This window comes from Macrobrachium rosenbergii, chromosome 36 (assembly GCF_040412425.1).
Source record: "Macrobrachium rosenbergii isolate ZJJX-2024 chromosome 36, ASM4041242v1, whole genome shotgun sequence".
Lineage (NCBI taxonomy): Eukaryota > Metazoa > Arthropoda > Malacostraca > Decapoda > Palaemonidae > Macrobrachium > Macrobrachium rosenbergii.
The window spans coordinates 27,773,943-27,787,788 of record NC_089776.1 but is presented as its reverse complement, the minus strand read 5'-3'; the positions used below and the strand labels follow the sequence as shown (position 1 = coordinate 27,787,788).

Here is a 13,846-nt window from a genome sequence, read left to right as displayed (position 1 = left end):
TCGCTCCCGATTTGCTTTCGATACCTCCAGATTTGTTGGGGGGGTTTACTTAGCGATGCTCTTCAGTAGCTTATCAACTCTTTAACCCAGTAGGCCATATAATATAATGCCTTTATGTGATAAAATTTTTGGAGGATTTTACTGAAATGTTTAAAGAACATTCGTGTCTTTGGAAAGTGAAATCCAAAGATCTGAAGGACACGGGAAAAAGGAATAACGCCTACATAATTCTACTCAAAAGGTTAAAGAAGTGTGGGTCAGCAATAGTTTTAGTTTATTGAGTAGTAAATCCAGAGATAGCTCGTTTCTCTTCATTAACCGCCCTTTACTCCACTTCCTCTTCTTTCTCTTCGGTTTACCTATTTTGTCCACGAGAAAAGCTTCAGTAGCTGCTCCGAGTACTAGTTGACACTCTCTCTCTCCTTACCTGGAATAGTTCCTCATTGGACGAGTCGGTAGAGTTCTCGGATAGCACTCTGCTAGGCCCGAGTTCGAATCCCCGGCCGGCCAGTGAAGAATTAGGGGAATTTATTTCTGGTGATAGAAATTCATTTCTCGGTTTAATGTGGTGCGGATTCCACAGTAAGCTGTAGGTCACGTTGCTAGGCAACCAATTGGTTCTTAGCCACTTAAAATAAATCTAATCCTTCGGGCCAGCCTAAGGAGAGCTGTTAATCAGCTCAGTGGTCTGGTTAAACTAAGGTATACTTAACTTCCCTGGGATGATAGCATGTCCGTACTGAACGAACTCTTCGTTGAGACTAAGACCATTTATTGTTCAGAGCAAATCATTAAAACAGTGTGGGTTTGACTTCGTTTTCAGTTGTAATTGAAATCAAAACTAATGTTCGCTATATAGTTTGGGGTCATAATGCTTGTTGTTGACAATGTCGATAGTATGGGATAGTAATTATTTGCAGTTTTCTCATTTAGTCTTAAAAGCAATTCGTGACTGATTAAAGTTTTGTGTCATCCTACATTTATTTTTCCATTCCATGATACTTGATTTGGAATAAGTTTAGCCAGCAGTTACTTTTTACATGTGATTAAAATATGTTCTCCAGAATATCTATAGAGCAAGAATTTGAAAGTCGATCATTACTTCATTTGGCAATCTTAAATATTTGCCTAAGGGTTCTTGCTTGTCTAATCAAGAAAACTAAATTGAAGCCAAAATCTAGAACATGACCGGAGGTTGCCTGCTAGCTACTGGTCTCTCTTCGTTTAGAGTTTCTTACGGACTCATTTTGAGAGGGCAGCCATGCGGTCGGTGTTTTGCAGAATTCAAAATATTGATCATGTGATATAACAAAGCAATAAAATGTGTCCACAAGTTAAGTCCATAGACACAGTCAGTAATGAAAAAAAAATCGACACTTGGACAGCATTCAAAAGTTAAGCCAAACCCTAGGACGTATCAGTCCTTTAGTTCTCAACTTCCCTGACGCATTCAGTAAACCGGTAGTTAATGTTCGATAAAAATCATATCCCAAAGACTTCAGTGTCTCGACTATGACAGACATTATTTAGAATCAATAGTTAAATCTCTTCCACAGAGAATAACTCAGCATAAATGTTTTGCCAGACTTGACGAAGATTTTATTCTGCTCTCTTTAATCATCTAAATCAATTGAAAAATTGTTTTGACTCGAATTATCCCGCATCGTTTTAATGAGCAGCTGTCAGTTAAAAGGCCTGAAGATAAAATCAGCCTTAGTAGATTAACAAACACTATGAATACCTCCCAAGGGTTGAAGAATTCTCATCGTATTAATAACATATTTCTACAAGCATCGAAGAATACTGAAAGAGATAATCCCAGGAATGCCATCATCCTAAACTCAACGCTATAGCCTGCATTGCAGAAGATTCTTCAGTTTTATTGACATACATTTATATGTATGCATGTGTGTAATGTATATATATATACCTATATTTATTCCTATATATATTATATATATGTATATATATATATATATTATATATATATATATATGTGTGTGTGTGTGTGTAGATATATATGCATATATATTTACCTAATTTTTACTCTTAATCCATTAGATGGAAGCAGCTGCTTTGGAAATACATAACTTTTTACGGCATTCTTCACTGTCATCGAATATATATATAAATATGTATATCAATATAATATATATATATATATATATATATATATATATATATATATATATATATATATATATATATATATATATATATTATATTCTCATTATATTTATAATATTCTTAACAATATATGTCATCTTCCTATTTAAGCTAAAACGCCATACAGATTAAACTATCACGAAACGCTTTTGGAAGGGCCAAATAATCGTTCAGCCTATCAAATATCCAATCAGTGGAAAAATGAATTCGCACTTTTTTTATATAAATGGCTATATATAAATTCCCGCAAATTTATTACAAGCAAAATCTGCAAATTAAAATTAATCCGTTTTTGATGACAGATATTTACAAGTATTTGAAGGACAGGCTGGACAGTTTATAGTGCAGGATTTTGGTGTAATTTGACTGGTTGATTCAGTTGATGAATTGGTTCAACTGCCTTTATTAATGGTGGTTCATCTCATTCTCGTATGCTTACTGGCAGGGGTTCATCACAATGATATTACACCGCGCTGAGAGAGGGAACTGGGGTCAGAAACAAATTTTGCTTAATAAAATACTAAAATTAAAGAAAAAATACCACTTAATACGTTATATATAATAGATATACACTCACAGACAAATGCAACACACACACACACACACACACACATATATATATATATATATATATATATATATATATATATATATATATATATATATATATATATATGAAAATGAGAAGGCCCATAAAACACTATTTAAACGTTGAACATTTCAGGCACTTGTTTCTGTGCCCCTGTTCACTGGTAGAATATGGACAGGTGAAAGTTACAATGGTATATATACAAAAACATGAAGGTGTGGCCTTAGGCCTCCGATGTTAAGGAGGTGGCGTTTCTTATTGACCAAATTCCTAGTGGTTTTTGGCCTCATAGCTCCCGTTTGGCGATGGATCTGGCGGTCGCGTTTCTTGGGTCATCTTCTTATATTAAGGTGTCAATGGCGTCCGATTTCAATGTCCTCCTGACAGGTTCATATTGTTGGTTTGATTGATGATAGCAGATTCCAGCATCTTTCTTTTGTCAGACAGCTACTCTTGAAAACCAAATCCAGTTAATGTACTTCAGTTAATGAAAAAGGGCATGTCATTAACTAGTGGGGCGGAGTTGGTTTTCATAGCTGTCCGTAAAAAAAAGATGCTGGAACTATCATCAATCAAACCAAAATATGAACCTGTCAGAGGACATTGGAAATCGGACGCCATTGACACCTTAATCCTCGGACCCCTTTGAAGAAGATGACCCAAGAAACGCGACCGCCAGATCCATCGCCAAACGGGAGCTAATGAGGCCAAAAACCACTAGGAATTTGGTCAATCTCCTCCTTCTTAAGAAACGCCACCTCCTTAACATCGGAGGCCTAAGGCCACACCTTCATGTTTTTGTATATATATTGTAATTTCCAGAATCCATATAGTGAACTGAGGCACAGAAACAAGTGCCTGAAATATATGGTTTCAACGTTTAAATAGTGTTTTATGGGCCTTCTTATTTTCATATTACATATAGTATTACAGGGAAAGACATTCATATATATATATATATATATATATATATATATATATATATATATATATATATATATATATATATATATATATATCACCCCGTCAGCGAAATATTGTTAAAAATCATATAGTGATAGTTAGACCCATAAAATATAGCGGACGTGCAGGAAAGAATATTATATATATATATATATATATATATATATATATATATATATATATATATATATATATATATATATATATAGTATTTAACAATGGTCTTTTATCCACATCCGAAATCAAACTTTGATGAACCAGTAAAAATATGGGAAAACGAAAATAGACGAACGGCTCTCCTCCCACATATCCTAGATAGTTATTTCGTTTTTTGATAGAAATTGGGAGAGGAAAGCCTGAAGATTTGTATGGGATAGGTAACTTAGGCCTTGCGAGTAAAAGACCAGGTAAGTTAGGCCTTACGGGTAAATAGGCTAGGCAAGTCGGGCCTTACGGCTAAAAAGTAAAATGTATTTGCAAGGGAACGGCATGTTAAGTTAGACGCCCTGTGCAAAGAATAATGAGAAATTTTAAGGGCGTGGTCTATATCCAGTAGTTCTTCGAAAGATGCCACTGAAAGGAACATAAATGGAAGCACTATGTCGTCAGTAAATTCCAGCTCTGAGTCGCGAGTGAATATGTTAACTACCAAGAGATTATAAAAGTTTTTCACAGTATTGATGAGTAAAAACAAGTATTTTGGTAATTGTGAATGGTATGCCATATTGATTTCTCTGATTTATTACTGGATTGGTCAAGTACGAAGAGGAAAAGGTTAGTTAAGGATATTGAAGAGCCAAACCCTGTTCATCAGAAAAATGTTATTATTATTATTATTATTATTATTATTATTATTATTATTATTATTATTATTATTATTCAGAAGATGAACCCTATCCATATGGAACAAGCCCACAGGGGCCATTGACTTGAAATTCAAGCTTCCAAAGAATATGGCTTTCATTTTAGTAATAATCAGGAGGAGCTAAAGGAAAATAAAGAAAGAGGAGATCTCACTTACTAAAAACGAAAAAATAAATCAACAAGCTAATAGATAGATAAAAATGTAGTAAATTATAACAATGCAAGGAGATTTGTATTAGGGTAGTAATGACTTGCATCCTCGCGAGAACTTTTGAAATTCTAATCTCACAACATCCTCAGGGAAAGTGTTACAGTCCAGAGGTGTGAGGAATAAAGGACCTCTGGAACTGAGACGTTCGACAGAGAGGCATATTTACCGCACAATGGCGGTGCTGTTCGGCAAATCTTGTTGCTATCGGCAGGAAAAGGGGATCAGGGATCAGTTGTGAATGTGAAAGATCTCTGTTAAAATACAACGTGTGAAAAATTAACTGATAAGAAACCATCCATCGGTGGTCCAGTTCATAACTGCTAATTTTAGGGAACGGAAACCTACCATCACGAACCACTTTGTCTAAAAGAGATAAATCTCTGGCAGTAGCTAGCATCCACACCAGAGAACAGTATTATAACAAAGGAAGCACAAATGACCTAAAACAGGTTGCACTGATTTTATCACTGTTATAAATATATGAGGACTTACATACAATACCTAACTTTCGTACGGTATTGGCTCACACTTTCATTAGATGGTTCTCAAGTAAGATGTGCGTCAAAAGTTATATCTAGAATAGCTAAAGCTTCAGGCTTATCCAGCAGAGTCTCATCCACCAGAAGGGGAGGATGGGTTGGAAAGTCTGTACAAGATATGCTAATCAACAGTGTTTTCGTTTTACTGGGGTTCAGTTTCATACCCAACCAACTACACCATTCGCTAATCCACTCCAAGTCACGATTGAGACTAAGGGCAGCTTCATTTCTTACTACACCCATCAAGTATTGACACGCATCGTCGGCATACTGAACAATTTTGTTTTCCGGGGCAAAAACCATATCACTTGTGTACACTGAAAATAACAGTGGACCAAGAGCACCACCCTGTAGAACTCCAGACATAATAAGTCTTGGTTCGCTAAAGATCCCATCAACAGCGACTCGCTGCTGCCTACCTGTAAGGGAATCATGAAATAAACCTAAAACATATCCACCCGCTGCAAAATAATGAAGTTTATAAATAAGTATCTTATGATTACTAAATCGAAAGCAGAACTAAAATTTATTTGCATTACTTTACACTCAAAACGTCTATGTGTATCATCAAACTATAGCTGGTCATTTGTCCTGAATTTGATGACATTTATAGGGACATACCATGAGCATTTCATTTAACTTCTTCTTGGGACTGGATGAATATAGCATCTGAAATATTAATGCGACCCCAGTTGGCTCTTGATTTCAGCCAGACCATTTTTCCAATGATGGAATAAGGAATATACTGATTGACAGGTATGTCCATCTTAGTGGCACACTGATCGGAAATGCCTATACACTTGCAGGCTATGGACTTGACAATAGCTTGAACATATGTGACTATGACGTCTAACCTATTGCCACAAATATTCATTGGTTCCACAATTAGATGGACAGAATCGGATACACAAAACTCAAGGGCAGACTGGCCATGTTGATCTGTGGAATTTGAATTTAGCCATTAGCAATGCTTGGCACTACAGTCTCCACAAATAACGAATGAAGCTTTTGAATCCTGTGACCGAGCCATGCTAAGTCTCTCCAAGAGACAGTCATCTACAGAATCGTCGATATTTGGATTGTGGTAAACGGTAAATATGTGTACATTGCAGAAATTACTGAAAATCTTAAAACACAAAACTTACAGCAACTACACTCCAAGTTTTTCTGACGATAAAATAGGTAGTCCGGACTTAGTGTATACAGCCATGCCTTGCGCATGTAGGATGTTACAGTAATGAATAAAATGAGGGCCCTCAAACTCTGAGATTAAAAACTCAATTTTTGACTTGTTACTAATTACAAATGTGTCAGATAAAAGCAACATATCACAGTTATGGGCACAACTCTGGAGATCAAGGAAATGTTACCTCAAACTACTCTGCAAATTTTCTTACTGCAATGAATAACAGTCCCAGGGTTCAGCTCAATGTTTCCCGAAAGAATTAAAATTAGCAACATGAAATTAGTAGCAAAACTAATAAATAAACTTATAACAACATCAACATAATAAAAATCTACAGAACAGTAAAATAATAATAATAATACAATAAACAACAACAACAGTTTTTTAGTTGTTTACAAAAATTACATTCAAAGTATAAAATAAGCCTGACAGTGTCTTTTTAAAAAGCACTGGAAGCAACTGGTCGACAAGGTAGAGCCGGCACACCTTGTAAGGCACATAAAACCCGCCAGGTTTCCCATAACAACTGGGGGAGGGTAGTCAGGATGAATTTAGGAATTATGAAAAGCCTAGAAGGAAAAGATTAGGTACAGAAAAAGGCGCTTTCCTGATGGTTCACCAATTAAATTTTACCTTTTCATCAACCTGTCCTACATACCTTTCGAAAAAAAAAAAAACAGGAAAGTTAACAAAAAAAAAAAAAGGAAAAATGTCTGATTGTACCCTCAAGCAAGGAAACTCAAACCTAGACCATGGGAGGCTACGGTACAATGGCTATGACACAGTCCAAGGTTGGAGAACAAAATTTGTATTCAGACTAACCTTCTCTTAGAAGAGTTGCCTACCAAGGCTAACTGGTCCCTTCCAGCCTCTGGTTTGATTTCTGAGTTTCCTTCTCCTAGAAGGGTTGCCTGACAAGGCTAAAGTCTTCTACCCTAAGTGTGTGTCTTAAAGTCTTCTACTCTAAGCGTGTGTCTTGTTATTCTGAATTATTCGGTATCTAAATTACTGAAAGAAGGAGAGAAACAAAATAAAATTTAGGTGTATTAATGCAGTATAATTAAAGCAATAAAGCCCGTCAGTGTTGATATTAACCTTAACAATTTTGAGACGTTTCGTCTCGTCTTCGCGAGGTCACGAAGTTTTTAATGAATTATTTTCATATAATCGAATATGCGTTATTATTGTAAGGAGAATTTTTTCTTGTATCTATTCGGATAAGAGGCTAAAGTTACTTTTAAACTGTAAATTGAAATGCAGGAGGGTTAGGCTCCACAAATTCGGAGACCAGTGTCTCAGGGCGTTTGTAAAAAAAATATATATATAGATAGATAGATAGATAGATAGACAGATAGATAGATAGATGTAAATGTAGATAGATAGATAAATAGACATAAATTTATATATACATATATATATGTATATATATTAATTTCAAACCCTTTATTCCTTAGGAAAGAAATGAATACCACGTGATGTATTCGCTATTCACGGCATGACAGCATTTTTCAAAAGTCCCGCTTCTCGTTCATGTTCGTTAGACAACAAAGGATTTTTCAGATCTAGATATCTGGAGTCCGAAAAATCTTAAATAAGGTTTACCAGCGAAGTGTTACAAGGAGGCCTCCCCCTGGCCCCCCCCCCCATAACGTTTTACCAAATTAGCTTATGGATAGATATTGTGACATTTCCAATTTCGACGCTGACCTGTGGCCAGTTTGGGACTTTCTGTGGGAATGTTGCTGAGCGTTTAAAGTAATGATATTGTCATTTCAGCATTTCGGAATTCAGAATTATTATTGCATTCGGCTCTTTTTGCTCTTAATATTTTGTTGCAAAGATAAAAACGATAACGGGATTGACAAGACCTTGTGGTGCGCAGTAATAGAAACTTTATTGGGTCAGACGGGAGAGGTGAAATATATTTTGATTTTCTTCTCCATCTTCCTCCTCCTCCTCCTCCTCCTCCTCCTTGATTATCTCTCTTCCCGCCCGTGTTTTCCGAAGAGATTGTGGGAATGGAAGATGGCTCTATAAAACAAGGCCCTCCTCCCAGGAGCAGGGGGCGACTGGATGGGGAGGCGGGTGGGCGGGGAAGGCCTCCTTGTAGCACTCCGCTGGTAAATCTTATTTAAGCTTTTTCAGACTCCAAATATCTGGATCTTAAAAATTCTTTGTTCTCTAACGAACATGAACGAGAAGCGGGATTTTTGAGAAATGCTCTCATGCCGTGAATAGCGAATACATGAAATGGTATCCATTTGTTTCCTAAGAATTAAAGGATTTGAAATTAATTAACGCGTGGATTGTTGCTAAAATTTTTCCGTTCGTGCTGTCTAGATCTGTTTCGAAAATGAGTCTCTCTCTTTCTCTCTTTCTCTTTCTAATATATATATATATATATATATATATATATATATATATATATATATATATATATATATATATATATATATATATATATTAATTTTTCTTGTATCTATTCGGATAAGAGGCTAAAGTTACTTTTAAACTGTAAATTGAAATGCAGGAGGGTTAGGCTCCACAAATTCGGATACCAGTGTCTCAGGCCGTTTGTGAAAAAAAATATATATATATAGATAGATAGATAGATAGATAGACAGATAGATAGATGGAAATCTTAGGAAAGAAATGAATACCACGTGATGTATTCGCTATTCACGGCATGACAGCATTTTTCAAAAGTCCCGCTTCTCGTTCATGTTCGTTAGACAACAAAGGATTTTTCAGATCTAGATATATGGAGTCGAAAAATCTTAAATAAGGTTTACCAGCGAAGTGTTACAAGGAGGCCTCCCCTGCCCCCATAACGTTTTACCAAATTAGCTTATGGATAGATATTGTGACATTTCCAATTTCGACGCTGACCTGTGGCCAGTTTGGGACTTTCTATGGGAATGTTGCTGAGCGTTGAAAGTAATGATATTGTCATTTCAGCATTTCGAATTCAGAATTATTATTGCATTCGGCTCTTTTTGCTCTTAATATTTTGTTGCAAATATAAAAACAGGATTGACAAGACCTTGTGGTGCGCAGTAATAGAAACTTTATTGGGTCAGACGGGAGAGGTGAAATATATTTTGATTTTCTTCTCCATCTTCCTCTTCCTCCTCCTCCTCCTCCTTGATTATCTCTCTCCCCGCCCGTGTTTTCCGAAGAGATTGTGGGAATGGAAGATGGCTCTATAAAACAAGACCCTCCTCCAAGGAGCGGGGGCGACTGGGTGGGGAGGCGGGTGGGCGGGGAAGGCCTCCTTGTAGCACTCCGCTGGTAAATCTTATTTAAGCTTTTTCAGACTCCAAATATCTGGATCTTAAAAATTCTTTGTTCTCTAACGAACATGAACGAAGAAGGGATTTTTGAGAAATGCTCTCATGCCGTGAATAGCGAATACATGAAATGGTATCCATTTGTTTCCTAAGAAATAAAGGATTTGAAATTAATTAACGCGTGGATTGTTGCTAAAATTTTTCCGTTCGTGCTGTCTAGATCTGTTTCGAAAATGAGTGTCTCTCTCTCTCTCTCTCTCTCTCTCTCTCTCTCTCTCTCTCTCTCTCTCTCTCCTCTAATATATATATATATATATATATATATATATATATATATATATATACATATATATATATATATATATATATATATATATATATATATATATATATATATATGTATATATATGTGTGTGTGTGTGTGTGTGTGTGTGCAATATACCTTGGGTATAGCTTACACCCAAGGGAAATTGTTGTTGATAATCGCATCTGCTCCTTTCAGTATTCGAATGGGGGTGTTTAGTTTATATACAGCGATAAGCTGTCGACTATGACTTTCGGCTCTCAAGGGTGATATAAGTTGAAATCGACTCTGGTGTGCATATTCTGTCAAATTCAGGCTTTGTACTGAGAACTGACATGAACTCATTTCCGCCATGGTAGCTGACTGGTAACCTTGGAACTCTCATCTAAGTCGGAAACTCTCTCTCTCTCTCTCTCTCTCTCTCTCTCTCTCTCTCTCTCTCTCTCTCTCTCTCTCTCGTACTCACCAATCCGTAAGAGCTGGAGAAAGCGAAGTTAGGGAATGATTTCTGTGTTATTGTCATTTTTAAGTTTTTCATTGTTGTCTACTTTGTTTTCTTATTCTAGTTGATTTCATTTGAAGGTTGATTTCGTTGTTGTTCTTTATCCACGTAAGTACTTTCGGCAAGTATTATCATGGCGGGCAGTTACTCTATGGAACTTTAAATTAAGCTCACACACAAAATCTTTTGAAACCCATTTTCATTGTTTATCGGAATGATTCAAGCATGAGTAAGCATTTGGCATAAGTACAATTCCAACGAAATCGTTTCAGATTACCAAACCAAAAAGGAAACCGCATCCATTCCTCAAGGTCAATTATGAAAGCATTGTCTGCAGTTGAAAAATGCACCCGAACAAAACGCTAATGATGTAGTTCGAGGTATCCCTCCGTAGAGGTAGTTGCTGGCTCCCCTGTGTAACATCCCCAGGCATCGTAAGCCGATACTGACTCAGCTTTTGAATAAAGCGGAATATATAGTTATGTTTTAACCCTGCGGGGCCTCGGATAACAGAATTCCTGGCGAGGGATAAACTGCTCACTTGAACAGAATGAATCTTGTTAGAGAACAATGCTCGATTTTAGATACAGATTCCCTGCATTGTTGTGGGGTGCAAAAGTTACTGCATCCTCCTAATTGATCGAAGTGACTTGCAAAAATAAAAAAGCAAACTGGTCATGAGAGCTTGCTCCTGGGAAAAAAAGTTAGAGAAGGATATCGAGATGGAGAGTAGGTTGTCGATGCCAAGATGAAGGAATGGTTATTATCCATCATGTAATATGGAGATTTATTTCCTCTTTTTTAGTAGTTATTATTGAAAAGAAATTATACATATTAAAAATGTGGGCGTTTTATATCAATTTTACTTATTTTTCTAGTAACAACCGCTTTTTTAGAATTAATTAATAATGGTATTCAGATATTGATTTCAAAAAGTGTTTTGCTTATTTCATACGGTTAGATTTACATTCTGCAGACGGGAGGGAACATCTCTTTGTTCGTAACGTAATATTTACAAGCTGTACACTCATGTTGGCATTTGTAAGAGTGAGTGATGCAGCTACCCATGTAAGGTAATTTTTTCCTTTGTAAGAATAGTAACTGCCTGTGTGTGGGTAAAAAAACTCCTTATTTGTGTCTGGCTATAGTACAGTGTCCGTCAAAGCTGGCCTTTCGTAGGTTTGAAGAATGAATATGCTACTTAATCAAACGAGAAGCCATCCTGCCTAAGCCCCTTTAACATCTTTGGGGGCAGGCTGTGGGGGTAGCCACCTCATCCCTGTCTCACTCACTGTACTAGTAAAACGGCATCAGAGAATATATATTATATATGTAATATTTTATATTATATACATATATATATACACCCATATATATTTATATTTATATATATATATATATATATATATATATATATATATTTATATATATGATTTTTTCATGTCTTTTATGTCTTTAACAGAAGATTTAAAATCATCACGGAAGCTTTTGAAATACAATCACTCCCAAATACCGCTGTCTCAAGCCAACTGGATAACTTGCATTGTCATTATTAACATATCTTATTATTCTTTCAGTCTGTTTGATTTGTAACAACCCAGGGAAAACTCGTACAGCGCTCCTGATTGTGCATTCCATCTCTGTTGATATATGCGCTTTAACCTGTTATTCAGAATTCGAATCGCCAAGTGTATCAGTAGACCTACTGGCTTCCTAAGCTTCCAGCTTGCTGAAATGATTACATATTCCAAAACCGGGCGTGTTTGCATAGCGAGTTCAAGAACTCAAACAGCCATGCTGCCTCGTGCGTTCACTACCCGTGTAAATACAATTTGTTATTTGCTATCCTTTCCAGATGGGTTACCTGCTCATTCTAGAGCGCTTGTTTGGTGCTTGTGCTTGTATGGACAGAGTTGGCTTGTTTGTATAAGTATTGTAATAACTGCACTGACCTGCATTTATTTAGTTTTTCTTGTTAGGTTTCGCTATCAAACTTCGAAATCCCCTTGAAAATAAATGAATGAATTTCTTTCAAGGGGAATTGTAGAATTCCATAGGTTCTTGTACAGTACATGCGAGCCGAGATCATTTCGTATTCCCCCTTGGTGACGTAATCGAATAACCATCGTCCTCTGTATTGTATCCAATGTTCCTTAGGGATTTCGAGGCTTTTTATGGAAAACAACTCGAAACGTAATCGGAAATAGAAAATTAAAGAAGGTCTTTGTGTTTAATGATAATTAGAACTATATGTGACCAGTTCTAACCACAAGTCATTGTGTTGCAACTTTGTAGATCATTATTATCATTATTCATAGAAAAATAAGCAACACAGTAAGAATGCATAGACCCCATATGGCCGTATTCTTATCGGTATATCCAGTAAACGACAGCGTACAATGAAAATTGTTGTTATTCAATAGATGTTACTTTAAATGCAAAACACTCAGCTCAGACCACGAGAAAAGAAAACATTTGTTTTTACTTTTCTGAAGCACTCACGCAAGTCGGTGAACGTTTTTAAAACTTGTCCACTGACTTGAAAGATATACCGTTATCAATAAAACATTTTGCAAATGAAAATTATAGAAGTCGGTTTACTTTCTTTTATTTTTAACACTATATAACTCGGAGTTTCAATTTGGTTGTTCTTTGTCATTTGAAGTAGATGATTTCATTCAAATTGCTGTAATTTAATCTCATTGTGTTACGACGTTAATCAGTGAGCATTTTAAGAGACTGTTTACATACGTAGATCTAGCGCATTAGATTTTCCAAGTGCACCCTAGCGGCAATTACACATTAAATATTATGAAGTGAAGAGACCCAACATATTGTTGGAAATGGAATTGATAAGAGAGAGTGAGAGAAACCTCCTAAGCTCCCATTTCAGTTCAATTTACGCTGAGGACTTCAAAGATTGAGATATCACAGTACAAGCTCGCTGATGCTCTCTCTCTCTCTCTCTCTCTCTCTCTCTCTCTCTCTCTCTCTCTCTCTCTCTCTATAGACTAAATAGCACACGCCTCTCTCCACTCCCCCATCAATCTCTTAATTACTGAATGTGGCATCTCGCCCCATTGCTATTCCTGTCCAACGATCCCGGAGGGCTCTGTCATCAAACCGCCTCACGTTTCTCAGATGTTTTCCTCTATGCTAGCCGTATTATTATTATTAAGCATGCTCTGATATTTAGAGTTATCCAGATACAAGGATTCTTAGTTTTGCTCCC

General features: G+C 36.3%; 1 protein-coding gene across 1 annotated transcript in view; it reads left to right on the top strand.

Annotated features, from left to right (window-relative positions):
- Positions 1-13,846, top strand: part of LOC136825035 (Kv channel-interacting protein 4-like) — an 884,172-nt gene that overhangs the window by 318,166 nt on the left and 552,160 nt on the right. The gene's annotated exons all lie outside the window — the stretch shown is intronic.